The sequence below is a fragment of the Talpa occidentalis genome, unplaced genomic scaffold (assembly GCF_014898055.3).
Source record: "Talpa occidentalis isolate TD23 unplaced genomic scaffold, MPIMG_talOcc4v2.1 talOcc4.14, whole genome shotgun sequence".
Lineage (NCBI taxonomy): Eukaryota > Metazoa > Chordata > Mammalia > Eulipotyphla > Talpidae > Talpa > Talpa occidentalis.
Genome location: NW_023601433.1, coordinates 47,586,981 through 47,614,142, shown reverse-complemented (window position 1 = coordinate 47,614,142; position 27,162 = coordinate 47,586,981). Strand labels below are relative to the sequence as shown.

The 27,162-nt window shown below is 37.9% G+C and overlaps 1 protein-coding gene and 2 pseudogenes across 19 annotated transcripts in view; 1 reads left to right on the top strand and 2 right to left on the bottom strand.

Annotated features, from left to right (window-relative positions):
* PARD3 (par-3 family cell polarity regulator) overlaps positions 1–27,162 on the bottom strand; it is a 592,143-nt gene that overhangs the window by 67,656 nt on the left and 497,325 nt on the right. The gene's annotated exons all lie outside the window — the stretch shown is intronic.
* Positions 22,143–22,252, bottom strand: LOC119245433 (U2 spliceosomal RNA; annotated as a pseudogene).
* LOC119244616 (60S ribosomal protein L36-like) lies at positions 24,927–25,239 on the top strand (annotated as a pseudogene).

Here is a 27,162-nt window from a genome sequence, read left to right as displayed (position 1 = left end):
GCAAGTTGAATGGTTTCCATTTTTCATACATACAACTTTACAGGAAACTTATTAAGATGAAGAATGCTATCAGTTTCCTCTCTGGTAAACTAAAGCACAGGAACAACTTTTATATACACCACACACATGCCACCACAATGGCAAAGTTAGGAAAAGTGTTTATCAAATCCTCCAGATCCTATTATTCTGTCTTCTAGCAGGAAGACATGTATTTGACTGCCTCTGTAAGAGTAAGGTTATTCCCAGCTTCTAGAAAACCCACCGACATAACATGCCACTAAAGGAGTCATCCAGTGCTGCCCTTCATTTTCACATTAAGGTATCTGGGAAAGCAGACATAGCATATTCTCTGCTCACAGCAAATGTGAAGAAGTCAATAAACTGATGTGACACATTAGCGATCCCATCAGCTGCTATCCATGCTTTGAGTTATTCTGCAACTGAAGCCCCCAAGACCACATACAAATTCCCACCACTAAGGGAGTGACACAGAAATTCTATTGAATTTTTTTGTGAGTGTGTGTGTGTGTGTATATATAAGAACTGGGGTGTAGGCCAGAGTGTGTGGGGGTATGTGAGAGGATTCACCAGAGATAGAGTGGGGAGCAGAACAGGCAGATGTACTGAAATGCATTGCTGAGTAGAGCAGCGGGTGAGTCAGGAGAGGTCTGCTGCACCATGTGGATTAGATCCCTGGCTGGGACTGAACTCAGCCCACAGCCCACAGTGAGAGTGCTGAGACGTAATCCCTAAGCCACCAGAGAGGTCTCTATTGAATTCTTCAGACTAATACAAGAAACATTTCCTATTATTAGCATGTTACATGGATGGTCACAGAAGCAAGGTCATATGCACTGGTTGGGTGGGTCAACCATTAAAAATCTCTATTTCAGGTATGTCACCAAACACTATAATAATCTCAGAAAATGTATTCCAAATAACATATGGTCAAACAGAAATATGCCTACATATTTTCTATTTGAGTAGTTCTAGTTAAAATAATTTTTTGTAAGATATGACAGTCATAAATTCATCTTCAAGTATTAGTTGAACACCAACTACATGTAGAACATTGTGCTAGGCTAAGTTTGGGAAAAGAACAGGATTTTTTCCCCCTTATTTTTAAGCAATCTTTTGCATATTTGCAAAAAGCAATTTGTAATCTTTTTTTTTTTTTAAATTGAGGTACTCTTGGTTTACAACGCTGTGTAAGTTTTAGGAGTATGGATTCACATTTCTCCAAATGTATGATACCAACCCACCACCAAAGTTCTAGTTACCAACCATCACCATTCTTTGCCTGCTCTACCTATTTGCAATCTTAATGGGAAGATGGGACATAAACATATAAGCAGATAAGTAGCTTTACAGAGTCGAGATGTTAATGCAAGAGATGTTATGAAGTGATATTCATTACAGGAAAGAAGCACTTAAGCCATGTTCTGAAGGTCAGAAAAATGTGTAAAGAAAGCAGACAGGAAAAGCATTCTTAATTGGAGATGTGCAGTTAGAGCGAGTCCTGCTGGCTGATGGGAAAGGGACAATAACAGGTAGAAATTTAAGCTATGGATAAACTAATAAATTAATTAAGTCAAAGAGCTCATACACCATCCAATATAGGGATGTTTCAAACAACGTTTCTCAGAATCCTAAGGTTCTGCAGAGGTGCCTCAATATCCTCAATGACTGGGATTAAGAATAAATAAATGCAATACAACTGACCTTAAAAGTAAATTTATACTACTAAATTAAAAATGCTTTGATTGGTTTTATATTTTGATTTTCTATATGTAATTTTTTTTTGAGAAAGAGAATGACACTGATAATGGAAAGTTATCTTTTTAGTCATCACAGTAAAGAAAAACACTGGTTATAGTATTTTTTTTTATTTATAATACAAAGTCACTTCAAAATTAATTTAAAATTCATTGTATTTTTAAAACAATACAAATGTTTAATTTGACACTTGGAATTCCTGGTATCTATAATGGCAAAGTTATTACTAACATTATCACTAATTATATCAACCTGGCTGCATCATGTTATATGATGAGAACTAATTAAATCAGAGAATGTACCATTGTGGGATTTAATCACACGTGGTCAAAAAGAATTGCTTGCTTTCCCTGATCATGTGTCCTTATATCTACAAAATCCACATTAACTTCACGGAGAGTTAAGCATCCAGCAGGGACAGCAGAAAATGGGGCTTTTGTCCTTGATGACTCAAAAAGATATTAATTTCAGTATTGCAGCTCATTCAGAAAATTGTCTTGATAACTTGGAAAAACCCTGTTTATGCTTTCTGCTAGTGTGTGTGTGAGAGCACGCCGCATCCAAGTGAATGTGCATGTGTCTGAACCAAAATAAACTATGCCAACAGTAAAGGAAATTAAACATAAACTTAAATATGCATCCATATGCCAGTGTGGGGACCCCAGAGACTTGATCAAAACTTGCACATTTAAAATGATCTATATGATTTCTTGATTCAAAAGTGTGCTAAGCAGTTTCATCATGATAATTAGATGAAATTTGTATTTTCGCTTTGGGAAAAATATTTCTCAGATTTGAAATGCTGCATTTTATTTAGACAGGCAAGTATCACCCTGTTCTGAATTTTTTTTAATCTATATCTTTTACATCATTGTGTATTCCCCGTAAAATTCCCACCACCAATTCACCCATGAGCCATCACCATAGCCTGTTCTGAATTTTAAGCATAATAAAGCAACTTCCGGGGCCTCCCCTGGTAGTGCAGCGGTTGAGTGCTGGGCTGCAAAGCAGCTCACAGCCTCTGCAGCACCGGTTCGATCCCCCCCGCCGGTGAGGGTCCCACATGGTGCAGCAGACCTCTCCTGCAGCGCCTGCTGCTCCCCTCAGCAGTGTATTTCATCAGTCTGCCTGTTCTGCTCCCCGTTGTGGCTCTGGTGAATCCTCTCACCCTCCCGCGCTTCTGACTGTACCCAGTGCATGTATAAATAAAATAAATAAATCTTAAAAAAAAAAAATAAAGCTACTTCCCTTTGTATTAGAAGATAATATAGAATGAATAATATAGGATATATAAGGAAGGGAATTTAAAACAATCAAGTTTATGATTGAGAATTTTAAAATGAAATTATATTAACAACTTAAGTGTTAAGTCACTATGTGTGAATTTTTTTTTTAATTTTTATTTTTTATATATTTCTTACATCATTTTTCATTTGTGCACAATGTGTGTATTTTCATCTTGGTTATACTCCCCATACAATTGCACCCCCCTCCCCCTTATTTTGACTCCAAGCTCTCCTCTCCCCCACCCCCACCGCCCCGCCCTCGTAGTGTGTCTCTGGTTTACAGCTGCTTGTTTATTTTGATTTTTTCTTTATTATACTTATTCATTTTCCTGGTCTCTTATTTTTTCTTTATTATAGTTATCCTTTTTCCTGGTCTCTTATTTAGGTTTTTTAACTCCTGCTATGAGTGAGACCATCCGGTATTTTTCTGTTTCTTTCTGGCTTATTTCGCTGAGCATGATCCCTTCCAGCTCCATCCATGTTGCAGCAAATTGCATGTGTTTATCTTTTTTGATTGCTGAGTAATATTCCATTATATATATATATATATATATATATATATATATATATATATATACCATATCTTCTTGATCCAGTCATCTATTTTTGGGCATTTGGGTTGTTTCCAAAGCTTAGCTATTGTAAATAGTGCTGCTATAAAAAAACATAGGGGTGCAGGTGCCCTTTGGAATTAATGTTTCTGTGTCATTTGGGTAAACACCTAGGAGTGGAATTGCTGGATCATATGGAAGCTCTATCTTTAGTAGGTTGAGGAATCTCCATACAGCTTTCCCCTATGTGTGAATTAATTTAAATCCCCTTACATTGCTACACAGAAAATAGTTGTTTAAATTCCTAACTATACTGTATAGTTCATACACATGTATACAGTGTTTTAAGAAAGATAATTTTTAAATAGCAGATTTCAGTTACTGAGCATCTTTCACATATTGGTTGAAAACAACCCACAAATAGACAAATAGTATATAATTTCAATATTTAACAAATATATTTCTTGAAAACCTTGTTTCTTTTTTTTTGACTAAAAGAAATCATTCTAAATTAACATGATTTTAAAATAGGTATTATAAAAAAAGAGATTATTCCATGCTCCTAAAAAGACTAGATCTTGGATGCATGAGAAAGAGCTGTTATGGCTGTTACTTCCCTTTCTTGATGTATTAGCTCTAAGAAACTAAAAAGAGTTGAATCAATTCAAATTCCATTTAAAATAAAAACTATGGTCTGCAATCAAATGACAGTCAGGGGCTTTTAGGCAAAGAGATTGCAAAAGCAGTTAACCTTAGTATTACCAATATGTTGTTGAGAAAAATTTGAGTGAGAATAAATAAAATGTGGGAAGGGCAGAATAACACTGAAGATTAAAGTTGTAAAAGTGCTGGTAAGGAGAAAATTCAGTTGTTTATTGAAAGACAGACTTAATTAGCTGATTGCGGAAGTGGATAATTTGTTTGTTTCCACTTTCAAGAAAGGTCTACTTACGTATTTCAAACCAAAATAGTGGACCCAGGAGTGTTTTATTTTGTCTCTGGGGCAGCCCCTGCCACCTGTACCAGTAATGGCAATCCCCACCCATATCCCAGGATTACCAAGCAATCTTTGGCACCAATGTTAGAGGCCCAGACTTCTAGCATAAAGGATTTAGGCATTTTGATATTTTAGATGTCAAAAATATCTAAAATTAAAGAAATAAAAAATCTTGCAAATGGATAAGCTCTGCTACAGGGATGTTTTCAAAATCAGTCAATGAAAAAACCATAAATGACAAAGAAACTGAATCACATGGCTCCCCTAGGTTACAAGATGGTCAGTGAGAAGTGTGATTTGCAATTGTGCACAATTAAGGTTGTTTTTCTCTTTAAAAATCTTCCCTTAGGAGGGGTGGTGAGGGCATGTGTCCTGTGTGTACACGTGTGTGCATGTGCATGTATGTGTGTGTGTCTGTATACACACCTGTGTGCTTTGGTTTGGGATGGGGAGGGTTTACCCTCTCATTGAAAGAACTAATGCCAGTATTTAATTTATTATAAACATCTTGATTTTAAAATCTAAGGCCAGTATATATAGACATGTTGCAGACAAGAATGCAGTGAAATGACTTGTGTTTAAAAATACATATCAAATATTTAAAATGGTATTACTATTGCACAGCAGGACTAGAAGGCAGAGGCAGAAAATAACACAAGCAACGTTACCCTGAGCCTCCTTCATGACCCTCGTCTCTTCCCATGCAGCCCCTGTGCTATTATTCTTTCTGTGGGAGTACCCTTGGACTAAACCTCTTTTAGAGCTGTGATTTGTGTTCATGATCTGATGGAGTAAGATAAAAGACAAATGTCCCCAAATCTTACCATTATTCATCAACCAGATTTCAACATGGTTAAGAAAGAAAACCTCTATCTTTGACAAAATAATTTTTAAAAAGACATTCTCCATTCTCTCTGATTTGGTCTGCTCATTGGGTAGCTAGTTTTCAAACCTGACCCTTCCTTGATATCCACTTATTGTCCCCAAGCCCCAACCTACTGGGCAATTAGAACACAAGAACTGCTTTCTAACTGCCTGGTTTTAGTCGAATGTATGATAAAAGAGTTACCTTGAAAGGGCAGGAAGCCTGCCCCAGTCTAGGGAACTTCACAGCTGCTTTAAAGATCCTGCCACATCCACCCTCACAGTTAAGAGGAACACCAGAAAGACGGAGTCCTCACTTCCTTGGCCCTTGCCCCTTAATATCAGCTGCATGCAGTGTTTCTTTTCCCTGATGGGATTCCAGCCTTCAGATTTCTTCAAGTGCTTCAGACCTTAGTAAGTTATTTACACAAATTACTATCACTGGTCTTGAGATGTAATATTTATAATGAAACCTAAAGTATACATACCAATGTCTGCAGAACCATTTTCCACAGATATTACTATAAAAATAATACATAAATGATTTTTTTAATGACAAAAGTGATCTAATTAGAACAATACATTTTAGGCTGCAAATTAGTAAATTGTACATTTACAGGAATGAGAGGATAAAAGTTAAATGGGATTAAGCTGAGCGTTCTCTAATAAAATGAACAGTGACACCTATCAGCTTTCCTCTAACATAACCACCTACAGAAAGTTAGTATCTTTTTTTCATTATTCCTAGTTCAGCAAATGGAAATCCTAAGATTTCAGCAAAAGGAGAGATTAATTTAAGTCAAGGAGTTCCGGGGAAATAAGTCAGCTAAGTCAACAATCCATAGTCCACTTTCGTCCAGACCACAAAGATGTGAGTGCCAACATTTTTTAAATGCAAGATAATGAATTTTAATGTCTCTGTGAAAAAAAGCAACCCATGAGAGGAGCATGCTTTACAGACACTGATCTTCATGGTGAGGATTTCTCCCAGGGAAAAACAAAAACAGGGAGAGTAAAGAAAGGAAAATTCTTTTGGTCCTCCTTACTAAGGAGTCTTGATTGAATAAACTGCAATCACAGGGTCAAAAGACCAGCCCTGCCTCCCTCTGAGCAAGTCATGAAATCCTTGGATTGGGGTGTATAAATTGATGAATATTTGGCAATTTCAAAAAAAGTACACTTTGTGGTTAGAAAGGGAAAAAATGATTTGGTGTTAACAGATATAATCAGTTTAACTTCCCATAGTTTGCATAGGGATCAGCTAATATAGTGCTTTGTAGTTTTAACAAGCCCCAAGTGTATTATTACTGCTCAACTAATGATGGAATTGAGGTTCAAAGAAGATATATTATTTGGTCAGAATATGATAGGAAATAAGCATTGGAGCTGAGACTCAGTGTTGGGTCTTATAGGCAAGCAGTGGCTGATGGTCTCTGCAAGTTAACCTAGTCAGGCAAACATTCTTCTGCTGCCCGAAAGCCCTTACCTCCAGCAGGAGCTGGTGAAGAGTGGAAAACAAGGGAAAACAGCAGATGGTGAGAAAAAAAAAGATGTAGCTATTTCTCCTTGCCCAACTAACACAGAAATAACATATAGGAAATTTATTTACAGCAAGCATAAATGCACACATGTGCACATACACTTACACACACACCCGCAGAATTTAGACACTGTATTTTCACAATTACTGCAAGCCACTGAGGCCCTAAGTAGAAATACCTATAAATAACATGGGGATCTGAAAGGATAGCCCTCTGGTGGAACATTTGAGCTGCTGCTTCACAAAATACATGTGGACCCCCTGCCATCCTTCAACTTGGGGAAGCCTTGGGGTGTGGAAGGCATGGAGCAGGGAGAATGGTTTCTATCATGTGGTAACATGAGAAACCAGAGTGTTTTAGTGGAGGAAAAGCAAAGTTTCATATAAATCAACTCAAAATGTAAACACACCACTTAAATATCAATCACGGTAATTTTAGAAAAATAGTCCAGGAAATTTTTATAGCAACCCAAAATAAATATCCCCAGGAGGACAAAAAAAAGAAACTTGGACCTCATTTGTTCATAAGACAACTTGATTTTTTTTTCATATAACTTGTACCAAAAATCATTGGTTTGGTTATATCTGTACTAAATGAAATCATCGCCTAGTTGTTATCTAATTCTAATCCAGCAGAACTACACGGAACACATAACCAGAATGTGAAAGGGAAAGCCTAGGTTGAAGGCAAAAAGCAATGAAAATAATCACAATATCAGATCAGAACCACTTTACATTTTTGAGTCTATTTCTTCTCACTTACTTTCTTTAGGAACCAGGAAGGTAGGGGCACATGCAGGGAAGCAGGTGTGCTTAGTCCAGACTGTGGCTCAAACTCCTTACTCATAAAGGATGTTGATAACTTAAGCAGGTAGAGAAATGAGAGGCTAGTTCTTGGTAGCTATAGAGTAAAACCTCCCAGGAGTAGTTTGAGATGCAATTTTGTTGATGCAGTGTGGTCAGATAGGTTCTCTAGATGAGAATGAAGTTGAGTTCTTTTCTTTAAATTTATTTATACAAGCACTGGGTACAGTCAGAGGGTGAAAGAATTCACCAGAGCCAGAGCGGGGAACAGAACAGGCAGACTGATGAAGTACACTGCTGAGGGGAGCAGAGGGCATGGCAAGAGAGGTCTGTCCGCCATGTGGGACCCTCACCGAGGACTGGGGATCAAACCAGCGCTGCAGAGGCTGCGGGCAGCTTTGCAGCCCAGTGCTCAACCGCTGGGCCACCGGGGAGGCCCTGAAATTGAGTTCTAAATGATAAAAAGTGTACAGTGACCTGACAAAAGAAACTGCAAGTGTAAAGACCCAGAGTCAATTACAAATGTTGAAAGTCTCAATGGCTGAAGCCTCTTTAGCAAGGAGAAGAGTGTTCAACACAGTGATTACATATTACTTTGAGTTCTTTAAAAGGATAGACTAAGTAATCCATGATTATTCCCAGGGTTCCAACACGCTTTTGATCACCAGGGAGGCAGGTAACACAGGAACCAACTAGCTGTGTGACCTGAGGCCAACTACTTTATCTCTCTGAGCATTGCTGTAAAATGAGGCTAATTAATACCATCTTGATGGGATTAATACCATCTTGATAGATACCTGGTATAAAACAGTTATGCAACATTACTGATGACACAATGTAAATATCCCTAGCCTTCACCAGTCTCTTCTAAGAAAGACTTCAGTGGATTTTAATAGGCCTTTAACTTCTTGAGCACATCAAGCAACAGTGTGAAGGCCAATGACAACAGCACAGCAATTACAAACACTGATCAGTCAGCTCTGAAGTCTAAACTCAGTGGGAAGCTATGATTCAATTAACACACATTTTGCTATTTAAAAATATAACTCTGTATAATGTCCATTTTGCAAGTTAAAAAGCATTCATATGCTGGAACTCACAGGAGGTTTAGATTGAACATCAGCCTCATAATTTCCCACCAAGTCAAGTGTAAAGTGTTGCAGAAATGAGCAACAATATCACAAAGGATGCTTTCACAAGGCAAACACATCCAGAATTCTTCCATCACCAAAATTTGAACTTGACTCTCATGTATTAAGTAGATAAATACAGACTTTTCTACTACGTACAATTTTTTTTTTTCTGTATTTCCTGAGAAATCAATAAACACCAACTCTACTGCCCTTAACAGCAACAGGTACCAAGTCAACTTTTTGGAATCTGCTGACATCTGGCCACAAGAGATTCCTCTAAAATTTCCTAATTCAGTAAGTTGCTACAGGATACATTGGTTTGACCTCTATGCAAATCAGTACTGGCACTTTCAGAAATTGCTACTGACATAGCATATGAAAGCTCCAAATAAAGGCATAGCTCCAAATTTGAAATCAAGATTCTTCCAAAGGCAGGATAAGGATAGAAAAGTTGCACATTTAGAAACATACTCATCCTCCAAAATTGCCCAAACATATCACCTTAGGGTCAACTAAATGTGTCAGATAAGAATTTGATGAATTTACTTCAATTAACACTTCTCTCTTTTTGAGGACACATGGCTGATAAAAAGCCAGATGTTTCCAATCTGTAAAGCTTAACACTACCGCACAGCAAAACCAGCTGGCAACAGCCTGGAAGAAAGTGTGTCTTGCAGGGAGGAATCCCAGTCCTGGATGTTTGCCTTTACACACCAAGCAGAGCTCCCTCATTCCTAAGTGCACACCTGAGTGCCTGTCCTGACAGCCAGCTTTAGCAAAGTCAACTGCATAATCTCATTTTCCCCCTAGAGTTCCAAATTATTTGAAAGAAATATACATTTTCCCTCAAATAGACTTCTCTCTCTATAATACTTAGCTTGAATGCAGCATAAAAATGATTGAAGTACCCAAAATGATTTAACCATTTCACCTAACTTAATAGCATCAGAGAGACATAGATATGTGTGAATGTAGAATACCTCTCAAATTTTATATGCCACTAATTCTTACAACTTGGAAAGAGCTAGATTTGAGTTGGTTTTTGTGCAAACTATTTCAATGTTTTTAAATTCAACACAATGGGAATCTTACAGGAAAATTGCTATAACCAATTTTCAAGCACTTCAAAAGTACTCATCCACTCCATGCAATACAAGCCAGGAGCAAATCTTACCTGTATAGCATAAACAAAACTCCTAAGTACCACCAACTTTGTTGGTCTGGCTTCAACTTATACTTTTAAAAAACTGCATTTCTTTTTTCAAAAGTTAAAATTTGAAATTTTCACAAAATCCAATCAGCCTGTTTAACAGACCAGAATTGTAAGACTTAACTTTCCAAATAAATAAATGGGTTCTTTTATGCTATATCATTACTCTCTTCAATCTATAGTGTATATTTTTCATAAGAAATTCAAGTATATAATGTTTATTGGCAAATTACATTCAAATTGAAAGAAAAAACTAACATCTATGTCAAATAAGCAAATATACTCACATGACATGGAAATATTAAAGAAAATAGCACTGAGTTATATTTGACCATGAACAGTGATTTGCTTTTCACTCATATAAGTCCTTCAGGTGGGGAGGAGAGTAGGGGTAGGACAAGAGGGTGGGGGGTTCAACCCTAATTTTCTTAGAGGAAGAAAACATTTCAAAAACCTATGTTTGCTATATAAAATACTGACTGAGTAATCAATGAATGGAAAGACTCTTTGAACTATTTAAAGAGCTATAGATACACTGATTCTCGGTATATTTCAGAAGCTGCATAGGCTCATTTACTGAGCATAGGAGAAATGAGCCTAGATCTTGATACTGGGTTTCAAATCAAGAACAAGTAAAACTTTGAAAATGTAGAGGGAATAGCAAGAAGCAAAGTAGTTCACAACAAATGCCTAGAATCACAGAAGGGAAACTAAATTATTAGTTGACACATCTTCATCCACGGTTCTGATATCCAGGTTTATTTCCCACACAGGCTGATCAACATTCTACCTTTATTATTCTTTCTCATAAAAATTCCACTCAACCTCCTCAGCTCCCAAGCCTGCAGTGTTCTCTAACTTGCATATCCACTCTGGCAAGAATTACTGGCCCTCCTTCATGATTAGTTACCGATGGCACCCCCTGACTCACAAGGGGTTTAGAGAATTAATTAATGTTTGCAAAGTGCTTGTAGATCCACAAGCCAAGGGGTATTATATAAATGCAAATTATTAGCATTATTCTGTTTTCCAATGGGGCAGACTGCCCAGAGTACTTAATCATGGTTTTTAAGAAAACCAAAGTCTCCTTAACTTGGTCTTCTTAATTAAAGGAATTGTCGATTTACCACCTCAGATCACCACTGCCTGCACATCAGTCTGTGTTTTAGGCCCTGGATTTTTTTTTTTTTCCTTAAGGAGTTATTTTTGGATCCTTGATTCATATGCATAATGCCTGCAAAAGAGATCAGACCCTATCATTAAAAACAAATCCACCTCCAGATTGGAGTTTCACATCTCACTTTCTCATCTTCGGGAGGAGATAAGACAGAGGTCTTGACTTTTTAGAAAGTTCATCGTGTCCCTTGATAGGACTTGGGAGGCCCTGGCCATGTTCCACTTTGAGTGATTACATTCTGCTCACCTCAAGGTCTCCTGCTGCTACAACTGCAGTAGTATTTATTGCCACTTCCTGCCCTTGAATGTTTTGCAATCTTCCTCTGTTCTGTTTAAACAAATGCTGTGTTTCACCAGTCATAACCCCATCTTCTGGAATAAAAGGGAATGGGACATTCGACACCATGGTTATCACTTTTTAGGACCTAGACCCCTGGTTTATTTTGCTATGTAGATTGGTTGTGCTATAAATGTGTCATGTTTACACATATAGTTTCTGCCTTTATTTTCACTCTAAACTTGGAAAACACTTGGGAGATTATATAAGCATTACCCTGGCTCCTGCTCTGCACATATCTTTGAAACTTTTATTGGTCTTTGAGAATTTCATGTCCTTGTAATAAAGAGCTCTGTCTGTCTTACTGTGTCATTAGTTAATGTTAGGAACAAAGTTGTCAAAGATCTCCAAGCACATTTAGAAGAAGGGAGAAAGCTTTAGTCTTCATTAAACAAACAAACAAGAAAACTGAAACAAAAACAAAATACAAGTAGAAAAGGAAGACAAAATCATTTTAAGAAATTCCTTCATTTTTGGATAGTTGTTAAACCACTATATACAACACTGACATGGAATTTATTTTTAGGATATTTTCACCTTTCAAATGTAAGGACATTTAAGTAACTTTGGACATTGAAGTAATTTCAGTAAGAGTGCCGGCAATGTGACAAGTGACCTATTCTCGAGCTGTTGAGCAAAACCTGACACTTTTGGAGAGAGTGATCCCACAAGTTGGTAGCATGAACCCATCAAATGCTCAAGGCCATTTCCTTCTGGACACATGATATTGAGCCAGCTATTGACAATGAGTTTGAGATTCAGTTTATTTGTCTTTGAAGACTTTAATTCAAGTTTTGAGTGTCTGGGGGGTAAAGGGGGCTGGAGAGTGGAAAGAGTTAAAGAACTGGCCTTGAAAGCTGCTGGCACTCTAATATTTTGCCATTTGGATATATTACCATAGGAGCAAGGGGCAGAATACTGGGCACGAAGCAAAACAGGTCATCTCAATGCTACTGGAAGGGTTTCTATGGATAATTCAGTGAATTGCCACTTAAAATATCCATCTGTTATAATCGTGTCTAAAAGTCTCAGGTCAAAGCTCACACATTCCTCTATTCTCCACAAATACAACAAAAACAGATGCTTGGAAGTTCTACTCAAAGGCAGGTTCATGCCTTGTGCTGATTATTTTCTTCTGCATCTCTTCTCATAGCAAAACAAAAACAAAAACAAAGCACATCAAACTACAGTGCTCATCAAGACATTGCCTGAAAGACCAAACTACAAATCCCAAGTTGGAAAGCCTTACCATAAAGAACCCACAAAACATCTTCAATAATAGCAACAATTTGGGCCTCCCCCAGTGCCGCAGCGGTTGAACGCTGGGCTGCAAAGCTGCCTGCAGCCTCTGCAGCGCTGGTTCGATCCCCGGCCACCGGAGAGGGTCCCACATGGCGCGCAGACCTCTCCTGCTGCCCGCTGCTCCCCTCAGCAGTGTATTTAATCGGTTTGCCTGTTCTGTTCCCCGCTCTGGCTCTGGTGAATTCTCTTGCCCTCCCGTGCTTCTGACTACCCAGTGCTTGTAAAAATAAATAAATAAATCTTAAAAAAAAAAAAAAGCAACAATTTGGGAGCAATTTAAGCTTAGCCTGAAAAATGCTTCACACTTTAATTTCCTTTTGCTGATTCCAGTTTCCCCATATTTTCAGGGTAAACTGACTTACTCAATATTCACTGTCCATAATAGGAAACTGCTTTCCAACTGAATGGAAATTTGGTAATATGTTCCTTCTTTTTCCAGGGCAATAGTAACTATACTCTTCAAAGAAAAGCCACAATACCCTATTTTTAGGATTTTAATTAAATTACTTTAAATCAAAATAATCAAAGTAAATAAAATTTAAGTCAATCAATGATGAGCCTTATATTATCTCTCTGCCATGGCAATGAAAAACTTCCTGTCTGCCTTGACAGAATGTGATAGCAAGTTACCTGAGTAAATAGGGCTGAGAAAGGAATATGGAGCTGCAGATAATTAAAGTGCTTTAGACCACTGGCCAATTGATTTTCCTCTTGTAAAGGTAGCTCAATTGAAATGTCCAGAATAAATCATGTGTTAGAATTATCTTCTGAAGAGCTGAGAGCATATTGATTAATAATTATTTGCACTAACAGACTCAACTAAAGCAATATCATCAATTATCTTAAAAATTGGCTCAGATCAATCACAATGGAATCAGCTGAGTTTGAAGATTCATTGTCTTTTGCTTAGTATTTTAAAGAGATCAACAGAGGCAGAGCTCCTGAATGGTGTCCTAAACAACCACTGCTGGTGTCCTAAACAACCACTGCTGGTGTCCTAAACAACCATATACTAGTTAGAATGATTTGTGATTGCTTCTAATTATCATATGGACCTAGACCTTTTAACTGAAAAATGAGTCACCAATGCTTCCATGGAGTGGGGGGTCTCCATGGTAAATAAATGTTTTCCACATATGATACAGAGGGTGCATATAATTCCAGAAATGTACTGCTGATGATAAAATACAAAGACAAAAACTGGGCCAGAAAGTAATGACCCAGGAGGCCATGAGTCAACAATGCATGCATATTCTAGTGTTACATTTACATATACTATGTGTGTATATGACCAAGATTAATCCACCAAACAACACCCCCAGAGCAGAAGTCAGAACACTGAGAAATACCTTCAACTTAGTCTATTATTCATGCAGTTGAATGCAACTTGAATGCAGACCACTCCAAAATTGTTTAAGCATTTGGGTAATCTTATACATTCCTCTGGCAACTCAAAAACATGGCTAGTTTTTGGCAGTGAAGTCCACATCAAATTTCCCAAGCCTTTCACAGAAGATACTCCACTATGCTGATACCATGTGGAAATCTGAAAAGGCCTGTCCTCCCCGGGAGCCCTGCTTGGCATAGCGTTGACCAGCTGAAGCCCAGGATGAGCTACCACGTCTGACTGGTCTATAGGAATCCAAATGATCTATGGACTTCTCTCAAAGGGTTCAGGAGATGAGAACTATTTAATGATATACAAAAACATTATTCGCCTTCTTTACTAGACTAACATTTGCACGGATGGGTAAAGAGATTGTGGGAGGGAGACACAATCAAGGCAGTAACATCATACAGTGCTGGTAGTTGTATTCTTCCCTATCCAAGCAGCTGAAGGAAATTAATGTTAGTTTCACTTAGGCATACTCTTGATGAAGCAGTAAATATTAATTTCAGTAAATCTTTACACAGACTACATATCTTTTTATTATTCTGCTATGAGAAAGCAAGTATCCGTAAAGCATTTTTGCTGCCTGTGGAAGGATGGTGACTGTCCTAACGAAAAGCACTTGGATGATTGAATTGCAAGCTAAACTAGCCATCTCTCTTCACAGAACAGCATTTATTACTTAAAAAGAACAACTGAAAAAAGAAAAAAACTGACAAAAACCTGTCATTCTGACTTAGATATTAAAATTGCATTCTCTTGAAAATAAACAAGTGGGCCTGCCCCTTTGAGAATAATTACTGACGGTATTTGAGGCCATGAAAAAACCTGAGCTTTCAAATAAGAATTAGAGCTTTGGGGGCCTCCCTGTTGGCGCAGGGGTTAAAGACAGCATTATCAAGCTACTGCCAGCCACTACAGCACGAGTCAGATCCCAGGCCAGCCAGGGAGCAACCCACATGGCGCAGCAGACCTCTCCTGACTCGCCTGCTGCTCCCCTCAGCAGGGTATTTCAGTAGATCTGTCTGTTTTCTCCCCACTCTGTCTATGGTGAATCCCCTCACTTCCCACACCTCTGGCTTACACTCCAGTTCTTGTATGCATAAATAAATAAACCTTAAAAAATTGAATTAGACCTTTGGAAAATTTGTATCTACTACCATGAGCTTGATATCTTCCTAATGCATAAATATTTCTGTTCTCTTAATGTGCAATAAAATGTATCATCACTTGAAAGATCTTCCTAATTCAGTGCAGCCATATTTTCCCTGTGGCCAGAGCATGGTGTAGCTAAATTTGCATGGATAAAAGAACCTTTCAAGGTTTCTTGAAAGCAAGAGAGAGTAAAGACTGTGTTTTGAGGGATCATTTGGATACTTGGTTACTAGAGAAACAAGAGTGAGTAATAGATTTAAGTTAAACAATATGAAAAGTTCATCTCTGTGATTTCTGACTTCACATTATAGCAGCGTGTAAGAAACAACCACTTGCCAAGGATTGGTATACAAAACTATAATTAATAATTGTCTTCATAAAGTTGAACAACCCAGTGAATCAGTTTGAATGTAGAAACAGTTATGAGCATTAAGTCATCTTCTCTTAAAAAAACAAATATTAAAGAACTTTCTAAAGATGTAAACAAATCTTATCTTACTATAATTTTATATGCACAGTTAACTAGGAGAGAATAAGAGATGAGAATGAACCAGTTTGAAAGAAATTTATCAGGCTGCCCAGGGATATGTTGACTGTGTTGGGTATGGACTGCTAAGAAAAAGATTCCAGCTGGGCAGCTAGATGCATTCTGTGCTGTGAACTAACAATCATCAAATCAGCTAACTGGTTGAGAGACAGTCACTGAAAGTACTAAGGAATCAGAGTGGAGGAAGCAGAAAGGTTCTAAGAGGAAGACATACTCCCCAGGTTCGGATAGAAAACATCTCCTGGTCCATGAAAGAAACACTAACAACTGTGACCTTTCTGATTAAAGCTGAACTGACTTGTTGGTTACTCAAAAATAGATGTCATCAGTCAAAAGTTTTTATTTCACAATCCTGAAGACTCAGTCCCAGGGGTGGGAGTAAAGCATGGGGACTGGGGCAGGAAGGAAAGGAAGAATAAATATGCCGGGTATTCACTCAGAAGGATTCCTTCCCTGATGAAGAAAAAACAGATCCAAATGAGAAGAACACCTTTATCACCTTCTATTTCCCCAAGTCAGACACAGCCAAGAAATTTCAGATGAGGTAACTCGAGTCTAAGAGGGTTTTGTATATTATACATGATGAAAACTGCTTCATACAATGAACTATTTTTATCTCTGAAACCAAGAAATAGATACTCTGGGCTGAAATTTGGGTTCCCTTGAAATCAGGGGACTCAGGCTGAACACACAAGCCTGTAGAAAGTAAGAAATCTCACCATGTGAAGTAGGACCTAATGGAACACTCAAAATCAAGCATTTGGAAAACTAGCATAAACTACTTGCCTGTCTGTTTTTATGTCTGCCCCTCAAGTTGTATCTGGGAAAGGAATAGCACCAATCTTATGAAACAGTTTATATCATTTCAACACAAATATTAATTTTTTCAATACCTTCTTTGTTGCTTAATGCTTTTCAAAAATTTCTACCACTTATTTAAGCTAAAGGCTTCGAACTGAAATCAAAGTCCTTTTCTCTTCTTCACTCCCCAGCAACTTTGGAAGATGCCTGAAGCTGCTGAGAGGTGTTCATGTAGATGAAATGGTGTGGCAGGGGTCTGTGAATGGCATAAGCTGGTATCCTTCCTGTTTTGCACAGTAAGCCTTCAAAGGATTCAGGGAAAGCTAACTGCTTATGGTCTGTGTGTCTCAGGCTGTCTATGAACCCATTATGTAAGTACCAACTATTACCCTTACTCTAGCCTGTGTTAGAGATACATTTTCATGGTTTTCTGATTCTTAGGTTAAATGCAATTTTAAAGTTTAACTGAGACAGCTGGAGTTCCTAAAACTGACTTTTGAAGGAAATGGGAATACAGCTAAGGACAAGTCTTCCCTGAATTATACAAACACCTTTTGAATTAAACAAGTAATTCTTTCCACTGAAGTATCTAATTTGAATTTAAACATTTCTTTACATGCTACCTTAATTAGATGCACGTTTCTCTCAGCATCTTAATTTTATATATTTTACACTTCTAAGCAGCTTGCTAGTGAGGATGGCTTATTTGCATACATTTACATACAATTTGCAAGAAATGTTGAAAAACCTAGGAAGAGAGAGATTGTAAATTCAAGGGTTTTTCCCTAAATAAAAATGTCAATTCTATGAGGAAAACAAATAGTGCATTTTTCTTGTCCTTACCTGGAGTACTTTCAAGATTATTTTTAATATTTGCACACACAAAGAGAGCTATTTAATGAATACTGGAATAGGAAGATTCCCCTTACAAGTCAGTAACACATTGAAAAAGACTTCCAACTTCTAGTCATCTTCTTAATAAGAATATGAAACATCCTTAAGCAGATGATGCCTTCTGAAAAATACGGTTTGCAATCTCATACAATAAAGACAACTTTTATCAATTCTGCTCTAAAGATTCATCCAATTTAATAACTACTTCTTTTAGCAATAGGTAGTTTATACTGTATGACTTTCACTCTAGTTAATTGGATTTTCTCCACATCCCTCTCTTCTGTGGAGCTTGAATTTATATTCACAACAATCCCGCCAACCTTATAAGAGCACTCAGTGAAGCAGGAAGACCAGTTTGGGCTACTCTTTATGTGAGGAATTTCAGTTGGTTATTTTTTGGAGATGAAAGTTGTTGATATTTCCCTGGTTTTCAATGTCTTATACTCCTACTGACAGCACAAAACATGCCATACTCTTTACCTTGTGACCTTCAGCACTGGCTCAGACAGGACTCTGGGAATAGATTTTCTGTAGCAGTCATTTCGGCAAGGACTGCACAGGAGCAAAATACTAGAAAACACTTAAAGAATAAGTGGCTTCAACATTAAAATTCTCTCTCTCTAATTTTATCGGAACATGGCAGGGAGTTTGCCCCTACCCAGGCCTCATAAACAACACTGCACTGGCAGAAGGCTCTCCTCTCCAAGGTAATTTTAGATAACTGAGCTTTACAGAAGAAAGCTGCCTGTCCAAAATAAGATATACCTAAACAAAATTAGAGTTTTGACATTATTCTAGTTGTAAAATAATGTTATCTGGCAGATGAACTTGAAAAATAGCTGAAAAGCAGCCGTGGAGGCTGCCACTGCAGAGCAGTGAGGCGTGGAGGCTGCCACTGCAGAGCAGGGAGGCGTGGAGGCTGCCACTGCAGAGCAGGGAGGCGTGGAGGCTGCCACTGCAGAGCAGGGAGGCGTGGAGGCTGCCACTGCAGAGCAGGGAGGCGTGGAGGCTGCCACTGCAGAGCAGTGAGGGGGCATCGGCACCACTGTGTGGAGAGGTTCCTGACACACAGGCGCTGGGAGCTTCCTGTGTGGGCTCTGGCAGCCACATGACTTGCCTCTGCCTCAGTCATCCTGATAGAAAACCAGGATCTCACAGAAAAAGCAAAAACAGATGCTGCACTTGAGATGATCTCTCTAAAGTAAACAAATTAGGGAATTTATGCATCAACTGTGGTCTCTGGAAATCAGTGAGAACCAAGTTTCCTAAAATAATTCAAAAAATCACTATGAATGTGCTATAACATGCCAAAGCTATGTGGGGTTTTTCTTTTTTTTTTTTTGGTTGCTTTTTTTGTTTGTTTGTTTTTAAAAACAAACACTTTTCCATTCTGAAGACACTGTTAGGTGGATGATGGGAAAAGGACTGTGCAACTAAATTATCACATTATTGGCCCCTGAGGAATACCAATGGGATTATAGCAAAAAACAAACCAAAAAAAAAAAAAAAAAAAACCCACAAAAAAAACCCCCCAAAACACCACTTTTATCCAAGAGTTTAAGAAAGCTTTGTCTGGGCCTCCCCGGTGGCGCAGCGGTTGAGAGCTGGGTTGCGAAGCTGCCTGAAGTCTTGCAGCGCCGGTTCGATCCCCGGCTGCTCCCCGGCCACCGGAGGAGGGTCCCACATGGCGCGCAGACCTCTCCTGCCGCCCGCTGCTCCCCTCAGCAGTGTACTTCGGTCCTTCTGCCTGCTCTGCTTCCCGCTCTGGCTCTGGTGAATTCTCTCACCCTCCCGCGCTTCTGACTGTACCCAGTGCTTGTATAAACAAAGCAAACAAACAAACAAATAAAAAAAAAACATGCCTCTAAAAAAAAAAAAAAAGTAAGAAAGCTTTGTCTTTGCAAATTTAAATTTTACATCAGATGTTATTATATATGTTAGAGAAAGTAGGATTCCACAAATGTATCTATTTATTAAAATATTTCAATATGTACTTATTTAAAAACCAGATTTTAGTCTAGAAGAATAAATTCTCCATCCCGATTTCTTGTCTTCCTAAGTTATCTTCAAATATCTCATGATGTGCCAAAATCATTTCTCAATGCTAAGTTAATGGGAGAATCCAAATAGTTTTATTTTACAAATAAATATGCCAACTGATGCTTCTTAAGGGAAAGTATTGATATATCTATAATAACTCAAATAGAGTAAGCTGCACAATAGTTAAACACAATTGATCTACTGTTTGTTCTTTCCACCTTAAATTTTCATCTTTTCTAATCTCAACCTTTGAATAAACTTAATTTTTTATGTGTTCCTTTGCAAACTTAAACAACTAATAGGATCCTCAGCACTGGCAATGAACTTCACCACACCACACTGAGCAGGGTGTCTGTGTTTTTCTTTGTAGCTTAAGCAGCGTCTGACACTTAGAAGAGGCATTCTGTGAATATAATGTATAATAGGCATACACCCTGAATGCCTGCTATGAACATACAAACAAACATTAAGGTACTAAAATGAGTATTAACTCATAGTACACAGCAACATGCTAGAGGGTTGTCAGAAAAATCCTTTAAAACAGATAAATCACAAGCACACACATCAAAAAACATTTATAGAGTATTTACATATTGGGACAGGAGACACATTTACCATCCTCAAGAAATTAGCTCTAGTTTAGGAGACAAGATATATTTATATTGCTAAGAATATAAGGCATCATATGTTACATGAAAATTGAGAAGGGACAGAAGGTGCTATAAGAAGCAACACATAAAAAATGCATTTAGAGTCATATATATTCTCCCCCCCAAAAAAAAAAAATTTTAGGAAGAGATGTGTGATGTCAGCAAATAGAATACGGTAGGCTTTCTGTGAACACACAAACATATACTTACATCACACACAAACAGAAAGGTTTGCCAACTGCTACCTGGGCAAGCTCATTAACTGTTTCTCTAAACTTCAGTTTCCTGATCTAATAAATGTGGATAACAATAGAGAGAGTTGTTGTGAAAATGAAATGTTGTATAAACTGTAATATGCTTACACAGTGCCTAGTATACAGGCTACACTTCTAAGAAATATTAGTTAAAATAGACCTGATTTACATTAAACTTACCTTACCCCTTCTTATCCAGTTACTCATTCTGTGTCATTTAATTTGTTCTCATAATGACACTTCCTATCTCCGTAATCAGTCTTGTTGCTGGCTTGTCTTATTCTTTCTAGAAATAAGTGACCCAGATGGGGGGTCAGCATTGCAGTGCTCAGTGAGGTTACAGAATATGTAATAACTACATCTCAGATTTGTGACACAATGCTTTGCATGGAGCGCAGGGGAATTGTGCTAGCTTATACCCTTTCAAATCTAATTAAAGAGTTCCATAATTTGGGAGTCACAGTTTAATTGCCTGTATTCTTAATATCTCAGAATCTCCTTATATTGTGTATTAGTTCTTGTGTTTATGACAGTTTTGGATACAATACAGGGATGGTCTTACCTCTCATCTGAAATTGAACAATGTGTGAAATAAACATATTCTCGAGGGAAACTTACAACTCATTCTGTGACAGATTTTCATGACAGTGATATTTGTTGTTACTTACTTTTAACCTATGTTATCTTTTAAGTTATAAATACCTTTCACCCTTTCTGTTCTGACTACTAATGATGTTAAGAGGGGGGTCAGAGCTAAAACCAGTGTCTGTGTGCCATCCCACGAGGTGCCTCCTTAGTTAGTTCTTTCATTATTAATGTTATTATGCAAAGTGAGCTTTGTACATCTACCTTATGAAATGGTTGGTTGTGTCTGGAATAGGTAGACATTATACCTTATCACCTTGTGTTTTCCCATCTGCACTCACAAGATGAGAAATACACTCAGCTCCAAACTAAGCTAACTTAATTTGAATAGTGCAGTGTCTTAAAACTGTATTCTATTCTAAATTTAATGTGTATGCATGCACACTTGGACGCACACACACACACACACACACAGGCATCTTGTTCATAATCTTGAATAAGTTATTGCAGTAATCAAATACTATGAATGTATTCTTTGGAAAAATACTTGGTTGTTTTTAAGATTCAGTTGGCTTCTGAGTATTCACAGATGGTCTTAATGTTTTAATTACTCAGTCTGAGGGACTGATTGGACTAAACTGGAATTAAACCTTCAACCTCCTGGTTTTTGTCCCAATGGTGCTCAGTTCAGACTGAACTCGGATAATATATTGTTTTCCTTTAAGAAAAAACACAGCACAGACCACCTGCCCACCTCTACCAAGGAAACCAAAAAAATCTATCAGCCTTCCACCAGTCATCAAGTTTCTGGCATGTATTCTTTTGTCAAACCTTCAGCAATGTAAACATCATTAGTTTGCATTTAACTACTTTAGGAAATAAAAATTGCTCTAACCCTTCTCTTTTATTTGGAGCAAGTTTATACTACACTTGATCTTAGCCAAAAGGCCGAGAAACGATGAAGCAAGTTTATACTGAGTGAACTAGCAAATTCAAGAATCCAGGTTAATACGTCAAAGTATTTTTTTACATAAATTAATGACTTGCTCGAATTCTCCACTATAGTTTACTGTACAGTTTTACCTCCTACTACAGAAGAATGTACATCTGTTGTTATTTAATGAAGAGTAAGGAATAGTATTGAATGTTGACATTCACAAGAGTTTCCAACATTAATGATGAGAATAAGTTTTCAAAAGATGGTGCAGTAATTAAAATTGTAGAAAAACACCTCTGTTAGTCAAATACACACATAAATTCTAACCATCTTAAATTTACAATCATTTTATTTTTGATTATCAAAGGATCATAATTAATTCAGACAATAAAAGTAGATAAAAATCACTCTCCTGGCAATTTTGATTTTACTGTTTTGGTATTCCTCCTATAGTCAACATTCAGTTAATGACTCTAAAAAAACGTATCATATTTCGCCTAGTTTTACCTGGGCATCACTTTTAACTGTTTAAATTTAACTTGTAAGTTAATTTGAAATCTAGACGAATGCCCATTTGAAATCACTGTTTCAGATATCTGGAAGGATGACTCTATAAGGATGTTGGTAAAACATAGCATCATGTTTATTTTTTGCTTTGTGGTATCCAGCATTTCTGAATTTTTAGAACAAATATTTCTATTATTATATAAAACCCAAAATTACTCTATTTTAGAGGAAAATTTTCACTGGCTGTCATTTTGTTTTATGACAGTTACCTGAACCACAAATTCACCTTTATATCCCTTAACAGATTACAAAATTGTCAAAGCAGTTAATTCCTTCAAAAGGTTTCATTAAAATAAGCAAATGCAATGGGAAAGCCAAATAGTGAGATTAAACCCCAAACCTTGAATTTATCTGGGCAACTTGCTATGTGTGCTTGCACACTAATGTGAGTGTCACCTTGCGCCACAGAAAGGGGGCTGTTTGCAGTAAGGACCTGGAGAAGCCATAGACATTCACATATGGAACTGCGAAAGCCCCTTCTCAGAAATCCTGGTGTGAGGACCAAGAGGTAATAAGTTTTCTAAGCTGTCAATCTCCTGGGCTAGTTACCACAGGCCAGCTCAGAGTTCAGGAGACCAAGGTCAGTGGTTTCAAGGCTACGGAACTTCGCTCCGCTCTATAACCATTAGGATGTCCCTTGCTCCAATTAACCATCAGCAGAGACCAGCTTGTTGTGGGAAGGAAACCTGAATAACAACATGAATAATATAAGGCAATAAATAAATAAGACAATTGGACTATTAAAATTTTACCTGCTTTAAGTGGCATCTCCTCCTACTTTTAAGAATAGAGGAAGTAACCTTTCTTATCTGAACAACTAATCAGAAAGCAGAAGCTGTGGCTGTGCCAAAATAAAGGTGCGGGTTTCTAGTTATATCCCAATTCTACCTGGCATTCTCTTAGTCTCTTTGGCAACATAGCCCAACAAAAAACAGATTTTTACTTCAATGAAACATGCCTAGTGATTCTAGGACATTATGTGTATATTCTGAGCAAAAAAAAAATTTGCTGAGCAAAAAAATCATCAAGAGAGCCATAAAATTGGATTGGCAAGTAAAGGTCTGCTGCATAAAAGTGGGTTTTTATAAATGAACTATCTCTGAGGCTAAGATCATAAGCATCCTTATTACAAATGGTGATGATAATGATAAGTTATTGGTCTGCAGCTATCTTAAGCATTTTTGTATTCATTATCTCATTTAGTTAATGAGATAAGGAGTTTTATGATTTTTCTTTCGTAGAAGAATACAGCTTTGAAAGGTTGAGTAACAGATCTAATGTCTCCTAGTGAGTTAGAAGCAGGAAAAGTCCCAAGTATACTGATTTTCAACACCTCTTTAACAGTGGTTTTTTTTTTAAAAGATTTTATTTATTTATTTTTGTGTATAAGAACTGGGGTATAGCCCAGAGGTGCGGGGTGTGAGAGGATTCACCAGAGACAGAGTGGGGAGCAGAACAGGCAATCTAGATGCACTTCTAAGGGGAGCAAGGATGTGACAGGAGAGGTCTGATGCACCATACGTAGGTTAGCTCCCTGGTTGGAGATAGAACTCAGGCCATAGTGGTAACAGCACTGAGACTTAACCCCTAGGCCACCAGGGAGGCCCATAATAGAATAATTTTGAAGTCATTTTCAGCATGTTGGAATGTGAGTGTAATGCAAAAGATCTATTTTTCCTCTGCCACTTCCAAAAGATAGAACAGCAAAATACTTCAATGTATAAGCCAAGCAACTATGAAGGTAAAATGAACTAATTGCTAATAGCTCCTACAGAGGTTCTCATTCTAAACATAGATCAAATGAAGGGTGGTTTTGAGTCCGGTAAAACTTCTACTGGCTCCTAACCTTATGTATTGTCTGCAAAGCTTCTGAAACAAGAGTTCCTGAACACAGTCAGAGAAATCACCTTCTGGAATCGACACACTGGATTTTTACTGACCTATTAATGACTGGCTTTTGCTACAACAGAAAATGTACTCAAGTTTTCAAATATCAATGATGTGAAAATCTTTTAGGAGAAGTTTGGGGGATGTTTAATCTCTTTTGAAGAATGCCCTAACATGCCTCTCATGTTAGGATAAAAGTCGATGGTAGCCCTTCCGCAGCCACAGCACTGTGGAGCATAAGCCATGGCCCTGTGCTACTCCATGGCTGTGGCCTCAACAAGGCCTATGAGATAACAAAGAAGATTTACAAGCTGAGACATAGCTGCTGCCCCAGGCACCTCACCAAGCACACCAAGTTCATGCAAGACATGATCCCAGAGCTTGCGGCTTTGCCCCCAGTGAGCAATGTGCCATGGAGCCGCTTAATGTCTCCAAAAACAAGCAGGCCCTCAAGGTCATCAAGAAAAGAGTGGTAATAGACATTCATGCCAAGAAGAGAGAGGAGTGGAGCAGTGTCCCAGCTGCCATGCAGAAGGCAGTTGCCATGAATGACTGAGCTCCCCTACCACCCATCATAAAGTCTTTTCAGAAAAAAATAAAATAAAAATCTATGGCAGCAATATTGTAGTTAGACTTTTCCTAAATTAGAGTTCCCTTGATTGAGGCTTCTGAATAATGAATGTATTGATGAAGACTAGATCTCACTTTGAAAATGTAAGGTACATGGAAAGTAAAATGCATCAACATTTATTGATAGTATTGATTTCAATTATGACAAGTTACTTTTTCAATGGAAGGTAGAAGAGGATCTGAATTTATTTTCAAGTTATCTTTCTTGATAGTACATTAACCAACATAAGATTTCAACTCATGTCCTCTGTATTTATGGCTTCTTATTCAGAACTGTGTAACTTTATAAGTAGAACAATTGTTCATTTGACAAACTTGCATTTAGTTTTTCCTATGCATAATTACAATTCTATTAATTTTTATAAACATATTAAAGAACTCCAAAGAAACTTTGAATGACTCAAGGGAAAGGTAGTTATGGAGAGCCAACCATAATTAAAGTAAAACGATTGTACCATATTATTATGGCGAATGTAAGACATAATTTGAGTCTGGGGACAATCTTCTTTAAAAAAAACTGGAAAACAACACATTGTAAACCTTTGCATCATAAGCATATTTCGTCAACAGCAGCCTTAGGGCTCCAGTGAAATCAATTAAGCATATTACTTATTTAACAATAGGAAAAAAAAACCTTTAATTTCATATTTCTCCACTAAGAGACATATGACACTGAAGTCATTGGAACTTTCAGGTGAGAATCAGCAGGAGCTAAGATCTTTAACATCTACTTGTTAAATTTGCCTAATCAGACTAAATTGCTATGCTATCCTAAATTCTCTAAAAATACCATATAAGCTTTGTATAATGGGGAAACACTTCAATATAATAGAAAGCAAATTAATAAATATTCAAATCCATTTACAATTTTATAAAAATACTTTTAAAAAAGAATGTTCTTTCAAGTTTGTTCTTTTGATGAATTTTAATCCCTATATGACTTTGATGAGTTGTCAACTCAAAGGCAAGCAGCAGGCTTGGGTTTTAGAGTAGGATGCCAGCCCTAAGGAAGGGAGAGGAGAGGGCACAGTGACAGGGACTGCTAAGGCCTGAGTTGATGAAAGAAGCAGAGACTAGCTTTTAAAGAAATGCAAGGGGCCTCCCTGGTGGTGCAAGGCGTTAAGCACCACACTATGAAGCAATCCGCAGCCTCTGCAGCACAAGTTCAATCCCCGGCAGCCCAGGGAGCAACCCACATGGCGAAGCAGACCTCTCCTAACTCGCCCGCTGCTCCCCTCAGCAGTGTATTTCAGTCAGTCTGCCTGTTCTGTTACCTGCTCTGTCTCTGGTGGATCCTTTCACCCCCCTACCCCCGCATCTCTGCCTGTACCCCAGCTCTTGTATGCATAAATAAATAAATCTTTAAAAAAAAGAAAGAAATGCAAAGACTCACCTCCCAATGCTACTCTTCTCTTCAAGGCTCCTCAAATTTTAAACCTTATCTGGGGTCCAGTAAATGCAACAGATCTCAAGGATTTTTCTGGCTTCTTTCTTCTATGGCTACCTCAGCTGGAAATAGCACACTATGGCATGTGCTCTGGAGACAGTACCACTGCCCTCTGGGGCTTGGCATCTGCTGTCACCAAATCCCAGTGGGTCATAGCTGAGGATAATGCTGAGGGTTGGAGGAGGGGCACCTTCATTGTGGCAGGAGGGGAAAGAGGAAGGAATGGATGATTTAAAAATTCCTTGTGCCAGTTATGAACCCTGACAATCACAAGCATAATTTCACAGTACCCTCACTTCAGATTCAGAAGAAGAAGGATATGGGAAGGAGCCAGAAGCAGGTGAGAGAGGTGGCTGCTGCATGAGCAGTGGCAAGATCCATGCCTGGCACAGTGCACGACAG